Source organism: Capsicum annuum, chromosome 7, assembly GCF_002878395.1.
Source record: "Capsicum annuum cultivar UCD-10X-F1 chromosome 7, UCD10Xv1.1, whole genome shotgun sequence".
Taxonomy (NCBI): Eukaryota; Viridiplantae; Streptophyta; class Magnoliopsida; order Solanales; family Solanaceae; genus Capsicum; species Capsicum annuum.
In genome coordinates this window covers 44119296-44137077 of record NC_061117.1, presented here as the reverse complement: position 1 = coordinate 44137077, position 17782 = coordinate 44119296, and positions in this window count along the sequence as shown.

Genomic DNA, 17782 nt, shown 5'->3' with positions numbered 1-17782 from the left:
ATAAATGGCTATGACTTGTGGGCTAGAAACCTAGTAAACTAGTTGGTGGATCTTACTTGGTTAAAATATGGAAATTAGTCATTAAGGTTATAATATGACTAATGATATGGTTCTTAGGATTGTATGATGAATAGTTAAGTTGGCTTCTAACATGTGACACCATGGTGGCATAAATGACGACTTATATAATGAGGTTGTTAAGTAGATAATAGCCTTGAGGTAGGTGAATAAATAATGGTGTTGGTAACTTGTATCTTTTTCTTATTTGATGATTAGTAATCTATAATACTTGTAAATTATTTCTTTATGGATTTAGTGATTAGCTAATATAGACTAGACATATAATTTATTAATAAAATAGAGAATAAGTGACTATATAACAATGCTATGGTGATATCAGTTTTGTTGTGCTAAATTACGGTATTGATAATGATTGTAGACCTCTCTAAGAGGACATAGAAGGAATGTGCAACCCGCGGCTTTGGCTAGTTACTTGTAAAGTTGTGCCTTGATATATTGAAGGATTGCCCTTTTGGTGTACTCTCAAGTGGTATGGGACGCCGTAACGAGTTCTTTGTTGTGTTTATTTGCATGTACTCCCTCACATTATGGGACATCATGGTAAGATCTTGTTCTTTATATTCTAATGATGGTTGGTGTTGATTATGGTAAATACATGGTTGTTATTATAGATATGTGGCTTTACACTTTCAAAATGATTACTCATTTGTATGACGATTATGGTATATGTTGATATGATATGTTATGTTGTTGCCCTTGTAGTATAGTTATTTTATATAGTGATATCGACAAAGATTCAGGTTCGATCCTATACCTTGACTTTAGGTTGTTGTCTTACTTTATATCATCCTTATATTATAATTTATCTCAGTCAGCCAATAATACCTACTGCGTACCTGTGTTTTGGTACTCATACTACACTTTTGTATCTTTTGGATGCAAACTCAATTTCTAGTTGCCGCCGTTGAGTAGAGATCATACTCCATTGATCATCAGGAGATAAGGTGAACTCTTGGAGTTCGAGTTGCCACTTTTCCCCTCTATCTATATTCTCTCTTTTGTACATGAGATGAATGTATGAGATTACTTAAGACTTTAAGATTATTAGACTTCGAGATATAATTTCTGTTGTTGGATTTAGAGTTGCTCTTGTAATTATACTATCAGGCCATGGGATTGGTATTCGAATGTCAATTATTACTTTTGTGGAATATTGTTGTTTTATTGTGTTTCTATATATGGTCCGTGTTGGACATTTCCACCAAGGTAACCCGTTGGGTTAGCTCCGAGTTATGGTGTCGGCTTACCTACTGGTGGGTTATCGTAGGTGCCATTATGACTTAGAAATTGGGTCATGACAAATTAGTATCAGAGTCTAGGTTTCACCGGGATTAATGGTACAAGAGCAAGTGTGTAATAGAGTCCTGCGAATAGGAACGTTGATGTCCATTTCATATTTTTGGGAGGCTATGTGACATTCTCAGGAGTCCTTTATTTTTTTTCCATTCATATCATGCTAAGAGTCTGAGTTGGTTTGTAGTATATTTTCAATAACTCAAAATTGCTCATGGCGGTAACGTGGGAGCATAATTATCAGTTTGTATTGCGATTATCTTCAATATTAAGGTAAGAATTTCTTGAATTTATGCTTGAATTTCTTCGTTACCTAAAACCCCAATTTAGCTCAGGGCTTGATTTTAGCTAAAAGAATGCTTAGTTTTTACCCATTCTTTGAGGGTTATGATTTCTTATTCACATGTGAACATTGAGTTTGCCTCAAAAACTCGTTTTCCATATGTTGGACCCACTTAGGGTTTTGGTGTCGTTTTTAGATTTGGAGCACAATAGTGTACTATGGGTATCATTAGAATTGTATTAAGGAGTAGATTATGGTTTTGATAGTGTGAAGGTATTTTGAGGATTGTAAAGTAAAGACGAGCATGTGGTGCATGAAGTGAGGTTTTGTGGTTTGGCCTTGAGGTAGGATTCTTCTTACTTTTCATCATAGATGATATGTGATATATGTTGCGTGTGAATATGGATGTTACACATGATTTTGAGTAGGATGGCTTGACCTTCATTGTTGATATTTGGGGAATAGATGAGGGGTTTGGACCTGTAAGATGGCATGTTTATGACCCATTTGTATCCTATTGCCTTCCCTCTTTAGTTTAGATTAGTTATAGCATTGATCTGATATAACGCTAAGTTTGGAATATGGTTTTAGCATTTGAAGCATAATTTATATATTTAGCCTTATTGGTCTAGTGTGGTAGTCTTGAAACCATTTGGATAGATTTGACTTGAGTGCCCTCGTTTCTAGTCAAAGTTGCTATCTTAGGTTTGAATATGGTTTACTTGACATCTAGAAGATGAACTAGATACCTTAGCCTAGTTTGGGGTATAGTATGCCTAATTATGAAAATTATGGATTAGAAGTGGGATCGGTTGGCCCACCTAGGCCTAAGCTTGTGTTAAGTCTTGTGGACTTAGTTGTGGATGTTATACACAGATGAGGCTAGTAAACCTTAGAATAAGGTTACTTCATAACTTGGTATCTTATATTGATGTTCCCAGATTGTGGCTTTTGAGTTGTAGTTATGATACTCCTTGTAGAAGTGATATTGAGATTTTAGAGATAATATTCATCCTAGATAAGTTATGTGTCCTATAGAGATGTTATTTTCTCTTAGACTTGCTGATTGGACTATAGAGATGCTATCTCCTTTTAGACTTGATAATTGTCCTATAGAGCTATTATTTCCTCTTAGACTTGATGATTGGCCTATAGAGTTTCTATTTCTTTTAGTCAAGATTGTTGGACCTATAGAGACGATGTTCCTCTTGGATATGTAAATTGACCTAGAGAAGTGATATTTTTCGTTGTCATGATGTATGAGCTATTGATATATAGTATCCTATAGATAATTATATGTCTATATATATTATTCCTCCTAGATGTGAGATGCCTCTTGTGTGAGAGATGATGACATGCTTATCAATATTATTCCTTCTATATGCGAGATGATTAGGGATATGCTACATCTTATAATTATTATTATTAATATGAGTTCCGGATATGTGTATGGGCCTAAGGACATGATCATGATGTTGTGATTATTTCGGATAAATTGATGGGCTAAGGGCCGTGTTATGATATTGATTGAATAGTCGAGAAGTATTTTTCATTACAACTAATGTGATTACAGTTTATGAATATAAATATGTATATGTTTGTATACTTAACTCTTCAGTATAGGACGAAAGAAGATGTGGTATGATGCTTATTATTTGACTAGTTGAATATATAACACCTCAAAAATTTTAATATTTATATTAATATTTTTGAAGAGTATACCTCTTAATCTAGGAAGCATTGCGTGACAGAATACTGGTGATAGCATGCATAGATTTGTTATGTTCATGATTAATTACCATTATAAATGATGCGATTATAGCTAAAATGTGATCTTATGGCTTCTCTTCTTGTTAGACGGTTAAGCTATGTGGTAACTAGTTGTCTATTAGGGTACTATAGCACTTGATGGCTAGGAACCTAATGTATTAGTTAATGATTCTTGCTTATTTGAAACATGGTAGCTAACGATAGTTAGTTAAGGAATCATGTCAGTTAATAAAAGATGGTTGGGTGACAAGTAGTAGTGTGTTGTCTAGTAATGATTAACGGATATAGAATGAGTAGTTGATAATAATGAATGGTGGATAAATGACTACTTTGGTCTAATGATGAACCTTGACTAGATGTTAGATGTTGACTATTAAATAAATAGTGGTTAGTTGATATACCGTGAATAAGGATTATGTGAAGGAAAAGGTTTGGGCTAATAACTAGAGGTTATGTGATGACTATCCAACTAGTTATTCTATTATACTAAGTGTTGGTTAACTAATAACGAGTAGTTTGGAATTATTGACTAGATAGATACTTTCTGGTGATATTATGTTCTTGAGTGTATTAGTATATGTTATTTTGTAATGACTATTGTGATACTGATACTCGGTAAGGTCGGACGATGCTATTGTGATGATATTGATACCCGATAGGGTCAGAGGATATTATGATGATACGTTAATACCCGGCAAGGCCAGAGGTTGATTACAATGATGATGGTCATGATGTTGACGGTTATGATAAGTTGTGATATTTATTTTGTACCTTGCATTCATTCCTGCATATGCATCACCTATCACCAGTATGCACCTATATCTATCAACCAGTATGGGACAGTTGTATAAACATGGGTAAAGAATATGCCTTGTATTGTTTTGTGTTGATTGAACCTTCCAAGTCTGGGGTAGTAGGGGTACGCATAGGCTCGGTTAGGTAGTTGGTTGTCCAGAGTAGCCTGTTATTCACATCGTTATTGATATTGTTGTTATTATTGTTATGGCTAGATTATGAAAGATTAGTCATTGATCCGATATCGGGATTTAAGTTATGTTTTTGGACTCTCCTATCTTATGATTGTATTATTATGTACGATTTTTTCATGTCTATCCATGTGGATTAGAAACCCTGGGTATTATAGTATTTAAATCTTGATAAGTGTTATAATGAGGTCTTAAATGATAATATGATGATAAAGATTATGCTTTGAGATAACCTCAGGTTTATATGCATATATATATATATATATATAGCTATATAAGGATATGGTACTGTTGTATATCCCTTACTTCATTGTTCATTTTGTATAGTCGTTACTTTGCCTTGTGTATTACTATATATCTTTCTTTCGCTCCTTATTCGTATATATACCTGGATATATGGTATAGCATTGACGTGTATTGAATATAATCGGAATAAGATATTTCACCCTGATACTTCTTTAGTCTTATTATGTTAGACTCTTAGATATGAATAGGATGCTTTTCCCTTATTATTCTCATTGACTTATTATATGATTTATGGACTCTTGGGAGTAGTTGTCATTCTGTTTGTATATCTACTTTAACCTTTTTAAGATTCTCCGTGTAGTTGCGAGGTGGCCTATGAGTTAACTTTACTTCCATACTTTGTCGTTGTTCATCTAATTTTTTATGTCTCTATGCTACAGAAGTATGTTCCTGAACCGTCCCATGTGTTAAGGTGGGACTCAGCCCAGTTAGATGAGCAATTGGCCTTTGTAGAGGAGCCCGTGCACATTATGGCTAGTGATGTGACCCGGTTGCGTACTACAGAGATTTGTGTAGTTAAGGTTCAGTGGAGACACCGCCCAGTGGAGGAGGCCTCTTAGGAGTTATAGAGCGAGATGCGAGCCCAGTATCCTCACTTGTTTGAGACTTCAATTATTTCCTCATCTTTAACTTTCAGGGAAAAAAGTTCCTTAGTAGTGGATGTTGTAATGACCCTTAAGTTCATTAACCGTATTCTTTCTTATCTTTGCCAATAGAGCTCCTCTATAACCATCCCAAGTCATTAGTGACTTGCTGGAATTGATAGTTCGGTTACCTGATGGTTCGTTTGGATTTTACAACCACTTTCTAATTTGAAGTCTTCGTCGATTCCAGATGGCCGCCGAGCGAAAACTTTAGTAAAATAATTTTAGATGCAAATTTTGACAGCGCCAACAGCTATGTAATATCCATTTTAAGGTAGGTAGACCCTTGGTTTCGATCCCACATCACCGAGCTATTTTTGACCCATTAGTCAAAAAGTCAAAAACTGAAATATATAGGTATAGGACCCGCAAGTGAACCAAATGACCTCTGATGGAAAATTTGACTTTACCAATGGATCAAAAATATTGAATTTAGTGTGATTAAATAGTTCATCTACAAAAAATGGAGTTCGAATGAGTGAAGAGGTCAAAAATAAGTTTTGACCTTGCGGGCCCATTTAAACTCGTATAAAAGGCCTTTTCGGCCTATTGTTAGGGCATTTTTCATTTCTTTTGGAACCCTAGCAGCAATGAGAGATTGTTGACTAAATAATAAGTCTTGTGGGTTGATTTGGATCTTGTGTAATCCATTTTTCTACAAATCTAAGTTAACATTCCTTCAAATTTGATATTAATTTCTTGATTTCTAGACCCAAAAACTCTAAGTCTTTGAGGCTCAATTGTAGCCACAAATGTGATTGATTTACTCAAATTTCTTAAGGGTTTTAGCTCCCTGATGATATTTAGACTATGGGTTGGTCTCGAAAACTCATTTTCTGAAGGTGGGACCCACTTGGGGGTTTGGTGTCATTTTAGACCAATGGTATAATGATGCCATAATAGGTGTTGTCGTTCTTGTATTGATGCTTAAATTATGTTGTTGATAGCTTAGCCTGTAGAAGAAAAAGATTCAAGAAAAAGGGAAGGCAAAGCTTGTTGGTTCATGAGCAATTGGACTCGAGGTAGGTTAGGCTTACCAGTAGTTAGATAGAGCTTGGTTGAAATATAATTATTGATATCTTCTGAGATTGGGCGGGATTTTTAGATGATAAATGGTTAAATGATGATTCTTGGGATTAGTTGATTCTCATAGGTTGTTAAATTTGTAGAAGTATAATTGTTGACCTTTAGCTTAGAACCTTGGATAGTTCTACCTATAGTCTGATAAACAGTATGAGAACACATTAGTTGCTCTACTAAATAAGAATGATGTTGTTTAATGACCTTAAAAGTATGTTGACCTAGTTATTTCTTAATTATGAAATAGCTTTGGGGTTGGGTAGACTTAGGATGGATACTTGAAGAAGATTTGTCCTATAGGCTTAGTAAGGATTAAAAAGCCCTTATGGTGTGAATTAGATAACCTAGCCTTAATCTGGGCAGAAGTTAGTCTTGTAGAAGTGACTTCATTGTCATTGGGAGTTAGAAGTAGGACTGGACCCACCTTAAGATTGAACTATGTAATTCATTGGTAACCTAAATACTTGATGAGTGTCAAAATTATGTTATTGAGATTATAAGGGTTATACTCGGTTGTCGGTTAACGAATAAGATCGATGGTTGGAAAATGTGTATACTTGATTGGTTGTCTTATTGCCATGTTATCGATAGCCATGAAAAGATGATAATTATGTATATCATCTAGATACTAATGTTTATGCTCCTACTCACATATCATGATGATGACTATTAATAAAGTGTGATGGTTTATGTATCTTATATCTCTATTACTCAATTATTGTGAACTTGTGTATGTTTATTGATATGGGCCATATATGTATGAATGTTGTTGTCTTGAAAAATATTGATACTATGCTAATGCCCAGTGAATTCGAAGGAAATATTGATGCTATGATGATGCCCGGTGAATCCAGAGGAAATATTGATACTATAATGATGCCCGGTGAATCCGGATGAAATATTGATACTATGATGATGCCCGGTGAATTTGGAAGAAATATTGATACTACGATGATGCCAGGTGAATCCGGAGAAAATATTGATACTATGATAATGCCCAGTGAATTCAGAGGAAATATTGATACTATGATGATACCCGATGAATCCATAGGAAATATTAATACTATGATGATGCTGTGAATCCGGGGAAAATATTGTTACTAAGATGATGCCCGGTGAATCCGGAGGAAATATTGGTACTATGATGATGCCCGGTGAATCCGGATGAAATTTTGATATTATGATTATGCCCGGTGAATTCGGAAGAGGTAATGTTGTTATGATGATACCCGGTGAAACTGGAAGAGGTAATGATCTTATGATGCCATGTGAGGCAACTTTATACAAGTGCTTGAGTATATGTGTGAGGTAATGCCATGTGTGGATAACTATTTATGTACTCGATAAATAATGTCTTTCGTGGTAATTGATACTCATTCTTTGTTATTAATAAAAAATAAGGAGTGTGACTGTTGTTGACTCTAATTAGTAACTAGTGATAAGTTGGGCTATAGATTGCATTAATTCCACTTGATAGGATAATCATGTTTAAAATTAAGGGCTCACTTAGTAATCTTCTAGACTTGAATAAATGGTTATGTTATGGAATTTCTCCTAGTAAAGTGGCTTATGTGACAACTAGTTATTTCTAATAAATGGCTATGACTTATGGACTAGAAACCTAGAAAACTAGTTGATGGATCTTACTTGGTTAAAATATGGAAACTAGTCCTTAAGGTTATAATATGCCTAATGATATTGTTCTTAGGATTGTATGATGAATAGTTAAGTTAACTTCTAACATGTAACGTCGTGGTGGCTTAAATGATGACTTATATAATAAGGTTGCTAACTAGATAATGGCCTTGAGATAGGTGAATAAATAATGGCATTGGTAACTCGTAGCATTTCCTTATTTAATAATTAACTGTAAGACTTGTAAACTAGTGCTTCATGGATTTGGTGATTAGCTAATATAGACTAGACTTGGAGTTCATTTAATGAAATAGAGAATAAGTGACTATATAACTACGCTATGGTGATATCGGTTTCGTTGTGCTAAATTACGGTATTGATAATGATTGTAGACCTCGGTAAGAGGACATGGCGGAAATATGCAACCCGCGGCTTTGGTGAGTTTCTTGTGTAGTTGTGCCTTTACATATTGATGGATTGACCTTTTGGTGTACTCTCCGGTGATATGGGATAACGTTACGAGTTCTTTGTGTTGTTCTTTTGCATGTACTTTCTGGTGGTATGGGACGTCGTGTTAAGATCTTGTGCTTTATATTCTAATGATGGTTAGTGTTAATTATGGTAAATACATGGTTGTTATTGTATATATGTGACTTTACTCTTCCGAAATGATTACTCATTTGTATGACGATAATAGTATATTTTGATATGATACGTTATGCTACTGCCCTAGTAGATAACTTATTTTATATAGTGATATTGAAGAAGATTTAGGTTAGATCCTATACCTTGACTTTAAGTTATTGTCTTACTTTATATTGTCCTTATAATATAATTTAGCTCAACCGGCCAATGATGCCTACTGAGTACCTATGTTTTGGTACTCAAACTACACTTCGGCACATTTTCAGTGCAGACTCGAGTTCTAGTTGCCGCCGTTGAGTCAAGATCGTGTTGTGCTGATCATCAGGAGATAGGGTGAGCTCTTGGAGTCCTAGTTGCCCTTTTTTCCCTCTATCCTTATTTTATCTTTTGTATTCGAGTTGAATGTATCAGATCATTTAAGACTATTTAAGCTTATTAGACTTCAAGTTATAATTTCTTTTATCAGATTTAAAGTTGCTCTTTACTTAAACTATCAGGTCATAGGATTGGTATTCGAATGTCAGTTGTTACTTTTGTGGAATATTGTTGTTGTATTGTTTTCCTCTATATAGTCTGTGTTGGATGTTTCAACGATCCGAGTTGGCTTACCTACTGGTGGGTTATGGTATACGCCATCATAACTTGAAAATCGGGTCGTGACAGATAAGTAATAGGTAAATACATTTAATACAAGTTGTAGGATCAATTAGGACTAAATGACCCAATTCCCCTCAAAAAACTAAAGAGGAAATAAAAGTTTAGCATCCTCATGACCCCTGGCGTGGCACGCCCTTATAGCTCCATACCAAGGCCGTGGCAACCCTTAACGTGACAACCAGCAGGTGTTGCACACCCTTATCACTCCAAGCCACTAGCTTCCGCATTCAGGTGTGCCTTGCCTCCTTGACATGCCCTAATCGCAGATCCTTACTATTTTGGAGTCTCAAAATATCATGAAACTCATTTAAAAATTTCTGAAAAGCTTTTCAGTGGTCCCGTTAATATTCCTTATCATTATTCATCTCAAAAATCGCCTTAAAATGCATGCAATCAAAATAAAATCATAAAATTGCAGTATAGCATATAAACACTCTATTCGGATCCAGGCCCTAGGGCTCTAGGAGATTACCTTAAATCATGGTGCCTTAATAAATCAAACCTTGAGATCTTAACCCTATGGCCCTCGGAGTAGAACCTGTAATCTGATGATAATATACATATGAGGAGGGGAAGTTTTATTTGAGGTATAAACATTAGCCAACCATCAAAATTATTAAGCAAAGACCTTTTCACAATCACAATTATCAAAAGTAATAAAATACTATCAAACTCCATTCCCTTCCGTAATAATAAAAATATCAAGACACCATGAGTTCGGATACTAATCAATCATGTAACATAAGTCAAGATTCCACAAAATCAGTCCAAATAATCAGTTGGTTGTCTCTAACCTTACACGATACACTGATACCCGTATAAATGTTAGTTATCGAATCTAATGTGACCCCTCGTACATACAACTAATATATAAGTACTTTAAAAATAGTCAAAGAAAGTCTAAACTTTCCTTAAGAGAAGACTTGTAAAATCAAACCAAAGTCTTTCTTTTAACCTGCGAGTCCATTTTCAGGATTCGTTATACACCAAAACGTTCCTTGTTCTTTAACTCTTCTTCATAAAGTTAAGAGAAGCTATGTGGATGTGTTATTAAAGAGTAAACAAATGTATAGATTTCTTATAAGGGATTCAAGATTTGTTTCCTACTTAAAAGCTTCTCTTAGTACTACTAGTTCAACAGTTGAGAATCTAACTCTAGTAATTCCAAATGATCTTCCCAAGTGTGGACTTATGTTAGCAGACATAGTTATTGGTGGCTTTGACTAAATCTTCTCTTGGCAGACCCAGTTATTAGTGGCATTGACTAAATCTTACCTTCGTCCACAAAATGATTAATCACTTTAATTAAATTAATAATATATAAATAGGACCTTTAACTTAACATCAAATTATAACAATGACCTTAAACTTTGCTCATGCACAAGTAGGTCCTTTAACAAAAAATAATTCAATCCTACCTAACAAAATGTGTGATTACACTCAAAATGATGCGTGTGGGAGTAAAAATTGGAGCCCCCAACATTAATAAAAATGTTTAAATGACTATTATGCCCTTAATGAATCCTTTATATATATATAACCCCTTTTTACAAATTAAATTTCCACTTTATTCTCTTTTTATTTTCTCCAACAACTACAAAAAAATTTAGAAAAAGTAACCAAATTAGAAAAAGTACGATCAATTATCTTGTGCTCTTTTGTTTCTCCTTACGACAATGATTTATGCTTCATTTGTATATCCGAAGAGCAAAAAGTTGTAAAGAAATTGTGCAGATTTCTCGTTAAACGACATCTATTTTGTGAAGTTTCAACGAAAAGTTTCAATAATTTTTCCTTAATTGAAAAGGAATAAGAGATGAAAATTTTGTAGGGTTTTCATCGGATTTCACATCTTCTTCTAAATGAACCTTTTAATATTCATCGGACTTGAAAGTTATTTTAATGAAGGCGTCCTTTAATGATTTTTTTATTTTTTAAAAGAAAAAATCTAAAAGTACATTTATTTGTGAGCGTAGTATATTAAGTTTTTTTTTAATATCTAAAATCTATGTGTATCTTTTTAATTAGGTGGCAGCATTTTGTTGGAGTACCAGTCTACGTAGGTGCAATTTTCACGCATATGTGTTGCAAGATTGAAGTATTTCTTGTTCAACTTTTGTATAGTCAAAGGGCCTACTGGTACATTGGTGGCAGTATTTGGTTGGAGTACTAGTCCACGTAGGATCAATTGAGTTTCACGCATATGTGTTGCAAGATTGAAGTATTTTTTTATTTAGCTTTTGAATAGTTAAAGAGCCTACTTATACATTGGCAAAGTTAAAAGTCATAATTATAATTTGATGTCAAGTTAAAGGTCTAGTTTATTTATTATGCCTTGATTAAATTTAGACTTATGAATTTTCTACTCAAAAAACAATGCACTGTCATATTAGGAACTAAATAAAATGAGAATATTGATAATTCTACAACAAGGATAGCATATTTTGACCAAAACAGTCAAAATGAAGCATTTCAGTACTTTTTAAAAAAATGGGGTAGGGGAAGGAAAATGAGAGAAGGGATTATCGTGTAGGCAATTTAACCCTCACCAACAAGGTTGAAGTTCAGGTAATACTTATATTACCCAACATTTCAATAGTTCATTATATTAAGTTGGTAAGAGGTTTTAAACTATTTTCAGATTAATAGTCTGAAGTACGAAAAAGGGAAGACGCATTTTGAAGGAATAGAGATGAATTTTATTAACTTGAGGAATAGACTCCCATCCCTTATCTTATTTTGTTTCGCCCAATGTTCTATGTTGTATTGAAAATTGGTAGGTTATAAAAGAAAACCAGAAGTGTTTCTTGGTTTTCCCTTTTGATACACTTCTTCTATACAGGAGCCTTTTGACCTAAATATTGATGAAATTATCTATCTCGTAAAAAGAAAGCACAAAAAAATAGAAAACTTAGTGCGACATTACATTACATATGAGATACTAGAACAAAAATTAACTTAGTAACTTGAATATTGGGATGGAGAATTTTCCATTCTACAAATTCCATTTCTAGATGGATAAAAAACAAAAGATAAATTTATTTTTATAGAGAAAAACGAGAGAAAGTTATGAAATTTGAATGATATAACTTTTCATTTCATAGACCTATTGATGATATATTATAAGTTTTTACTACCACTATATAAGAACAATTTCTAAAAGAAAAATTTTACTCTAACACATAGTTTACTAGATGTGTTGTCAATCGTTATCAGTATCGGTACATGAGAAAGTCATTAGGTTGTAAAATAGATCTATAACCCTCCTAGCCTCTTTTAGCGTATTCTAAAAATGAAGAACAATGAATAAAGTAATGGGAAAGATTGGGGAGGAAACTTTTAAGGAAGCAAGAGTTACCATTTTAGGAATTGCCTTCTTCATGAAAATCTAATAAAAAAAATCATACGAACTGCGCCCACAAGAGGGTGTATGAGAAAGACATCTTGATCTAATTTTACTGGTTTTGAGAACATACTCATGTTGGAATTTGATGTTGGAATTTTTTAGAAAAAATAACAGTAATCAGCAAACGAGAAAATAGTTATGTGCATAAAATCCTTAAACACCATATTACTTTATAAAATGATGAGTTATTTCGGAAATAATGGTGTCTTTTTAGAAACAATGTGTTATTTAAGAAATAATGAATCTTTTTAAAAATATTGTGTCATTTCCAAAAAAATTTGTCATTTCAGAAACAATGAGTCTTTTCGAAAATATTTTTTTATTTCAAAAATGATGTGTTGTTTTAGAATTAAATGGGTCATTTATAAATATACCAATATTAATTCTAGTTTAAGACCCATAGGAAACAAGCGATGTCCATATACCCGCCTAAAATAGTTTCTAATCGGTCATGCGGATTATAAATCCCCCTAGAATCATTTCCCGTTAGAACACCCGGAACAATTTTCAATCGGGTATACGAGTATAAAAGAGTAAAATCAACTTGAAACACTTTCTTATTCTGTATGCAAGTCATTCACATGTTATTGTCAACTCAATAACACTAGTTACAAGCCCAAAATTCATCAATTTAGCTCAAGTGATTCAAATCGCACTCTTAAGGGGTATATCATCAATATCTACAGCTAACAAGTCTGACAGAATCACTAATCAACTTTTTAGGTCACAAATCCAAAAGTCAAGCACAAGGAAATATCGAAAACAAGTCATCTTCCATTTTTAGTCCTTTCCAATACATAGCTAGCCATATAGGTTTCATCATCTTATCTATACGGTATCTGATATTGTTTTTGACTTGTGATATCTAATATTATGTGTTTTCCATGTGGAGGGCTTTATTTGACATCATTGGCCTTATCTGTGAATTTAAAAGCCTTCATTCTAGATAAATACCCACATAGAGGCTCATTTTGCTAATATAAGTCTTATTTATGCATTGGTTGTCGTTATCATGATAGAAATACTTAAGTTAGGAGTTGTAATGATATTAATAATGTCTTACATGCATATTTATTCCACTGGTGCCTAATTAGGGTTGATAAGCTTGAATTGTTTACATATTGAGTTAATTTCAAGGTTCTCTCTCTCCCTCACACACACACATATATCTATAATCTATAAAATATTAAAAGTGTGAAGATCTTTAGAAAAATGATTTAAAATTTTTGCCCTTCATTAAAATAACTTTCAGTGGACAAGACGTCTTTTTACTATTTTTTTAAATTATACTTATAAATAAATATTAATAGTATATATTTAAAAATTTTAAAAATATGGAAGGAAAATTAAAAGGAGTAATCCTGCAATTAAAAGGAATGAAAAGTTACAGAAATTTTAGGTAAAAAAAGTCACTAAGGATTTAGATTCCTTAATTATAGGGAAATAGTCAAAAGAAGATTCTTAACTATTATGAGATATAATAAGTTTATTATTTAAATAGCAATAATTTCAATAGAAACTCAAACTGCCCTATTTTTTGATGGTAAAAAGTTGCCATTTTTTAGGCAAATTAAATATATTGTAGTAGCCTAGGATTTATATGATTTATTAAAAACAAGAAGTATTTAAAAAAAAAAAAATTAACGTGCAAATTTAGGATTTGTATTTGTTTGAAAATAGAATTTTAACATATATATGGTATCTTCTACTTTTACTATTTACTTAAGTTTTAATTTTGATTTGGGTCGTCCTTTTGTGTTCATGATCATCGTTCTTTCTACCTTTTCTTTATTTCTTATAGCTAATAGCTTGTATAATTATATATGAAATGTACATAATTAATGATTGATAATAGATTCACCCTTTTTGATAATTTTTCTTATTTTTTTCAGTAGAATTATGACGATAAATAATTCCCTTTGAATTATTTCTCAGTAATCTCTTTCAATTGATTTTTTTTCTCTATAATTGAATAAAACAAGGATGATGCTGATGAACGATTTAGACAAATAAAAATTGCATGCACTTGAATAAACCTTGTCCACTCAAGTAAGTATTCAAGATCACCTTCACTTAAGATACTCCATATTTTAATTGTAAATGAATTGACTTTCAAATCACAATATAAAATTTGGTAGTTACCCTCCTAATTATTAAATATTATTTATGTTAATGACTCAGTTATTCTGAAGTTTTTTTTATGCATTTTCATCTAAGTTTTTTAAAAAATTGAATTTTTATGTCAAGAAAGTTTGAGTTTAAGTGATGTGAGATTTTTCAGCTAAGTTTAAGGTTATTAATTTATTTGCAATAGTACTATTTGTGTTGTTTCATTATTTTAATGTGGATGATTTTTTTTGTCATGATATGATCTATTGTTTAAGAAAATCGTTATTGATTTGTATGTTTTTAATGAAATTTAACGTATTTTTTTAGTGTTTCATACTTAATAATATAATGTACATATAACAATTTTAATACATCTTTAGTATTAATTAACATTATATACACGTGCAAAGTACGTACACTTGACTAGTATATATAAATATGTATATATATGTGTGTATGTATATATATATATATATTGGGGGAGGGGAGAGGATTGGATATCATCAAATTGAGCTGATTACGAGCATTATACCTCATTTCATACATATATGTTATGAGATGTTGGTACCGTTGTGGAACACCATTTTTAAAATAAAATGAGAGACACTTTTATAAAAACCTTCTCTGTAAACATGAGCTAGAGAGGTGAGTTAAGATTGAGATATGAGATATAGTATATGGGTTGCGAACCCCCTATCGGTCCTACCTGGAAGCTGTAAGCTCAGTGGCTGTGTACTGAAAGTCATGCAATAACTTTCATCATTCATACCATCAACATTACATTTGCATACGCATATTTCATGATATCTTTAGTTTCCTTGATTTGTGTTTAGTTTTGATATTTCTTTCGCACATATTTGTGCTATTTCTTATTTCATGTATATGTATAAGAACTATTAATGGAGACGGTGTGAGCTAGTATTTAGGGTTTTCTGCTTGCAGGTGACGTGCTCATAGTGTTATTTTATTAATTTTAGGAAAAATGCTCTATTACTACGTTGAATTATATGCGAAAAGTCTGGGACACACCCAAACTTTAGGAGGGTCCTATTAACCCCTCCCCTTTTCCCGGACTAATTAAAATCGTACGTGGCACACATGTGTGCCTATGTGGAACCTTCAGTGTGTTATGCCACGTATGTTCCATGTAGGCACTAAGGTTGTCAACAATACGGTTTTAATTACTTCAGGGGGGGTAATAGGACCCTCCTAAAGTTCGGGTGTATCTCAGTCTTTTTGCGTATAGTTCAAGGTGGTAATAGAGTATTTTTTTCTTAATTTTATTTTCTACTTTATTCAGCCAACCTATGATACCTAATGAGTATAAGTGGACTGCGCTCACCCCTACTGTATCTTTTTAGTGTAGATCCTAGCATGAGTATTGCACACATATGTTAATATCGTGTTGTTTATTGATGCTATTTGAGACTAGACCATTTTATTGTTCAGGGTGATTCCAGATCTCTTTTTATTTTACTTATGTTGTTATTTGGATCAAAGATAGATTTTGCACTTTTCAATTTTCTGATTTGTACTTATTCTTACAGTATTACTAGATTTTGGATGGTTTATATTACTTTTTCAGATTTTTATATTTATTATATATATTTTGTGATTAGCCTTACTTTGTTCTAGAAGTCTCGACTTACTATTTTTATTCTAATTGAATTTTTTGTACTGTTTGGTGACTGACTTACTTGTCAAGGCTGAACTGCAAAAAGTGCCATCATGATCCCATTTTTAGATTGTGATATATTCATATCAGAGAATCCAGGTTTATCGATGTCATAAGTGTAAGAGCAGAATATCTAGTAGAGTCCCACGAATTAGTATGTAGATATCTGTCCCTATCTTCGAGAGGTTATAAGAATTCTTTAGGAAAAAATTCTCTATTTTGATTCCTAGTCATGCGGGTTGTTCTAACCTAATGTTCTAAGTTAAGTTTCACCCTTTTTTTGTATAAATAGTGAGCATTAGATCCTAAGATTTTAGGGATGCTGAGCCAGCACCCGAGGATAGATCCTAAACTAAAAGGCGAGGCAACAGCGTGGATGTTTAGAGGTAGGGGTCAGGTACAAATAGCTACCCGAGTCAGAGGATGATCTAAGAGACCTCTCCTGAGTCTAAAGTTGTGCTAGAGATGATTATTAGACAGGGGATATCGTTCCAGCTCAGGTCCCACAAAGTTCAATTGATACCCCAGTGCTTCAAAGTCTTTTTGTTTGTTTGTTGAATCATTTAGAGGGTGTTCCATTGAGTGTATCTGATATTATACTCAGACTTTGATTGATTTTCAACCATTATTACCAGCATCTACTTATGGTATTCCTGGTTTTGGGGTACATTCATCATCTATGGTATCCCCCCCCCCCAATCAGATTCATTATTCCTTCAGTAACTTTGGATATAGTTATGACTTCTAATGATCAGAGGAAATTTGAGAGGTTTATTCGCTTGGGTCTACCCAACTTTAATGGGTATATTATTGACTAGGCCTATAATTTTTTGATTAATTGCCAGGAAAGTCCATATAATCTCGGATCCCTTAAGTCTTATGGAGTTAGCTATACTACCTATCAGTTGATGGATGTGACTAGGGATTGGTGGAGGTCATTTACTAGTTATAGACCTTTGGGTTTACCTATTATGACTGAAACTCAGGTTTTTTAGGCTTTCTTAGAGAGATTTTTGTCATATAACTTAAGAGATCAGATGCATGATAAGTTTGTTCACTTGGAGTAGGGTTTCATGACTATTGTTGAGTATGAGGCTCATTTTCACAATTTATCTGAATATTCATCCGCTTGCATCGCTATCGAGTATGAGAAGATTAAAAAGTTTGAGAAGGGGTTCGATGGTACATATCAGTTAGCAACAGCTCAGACGG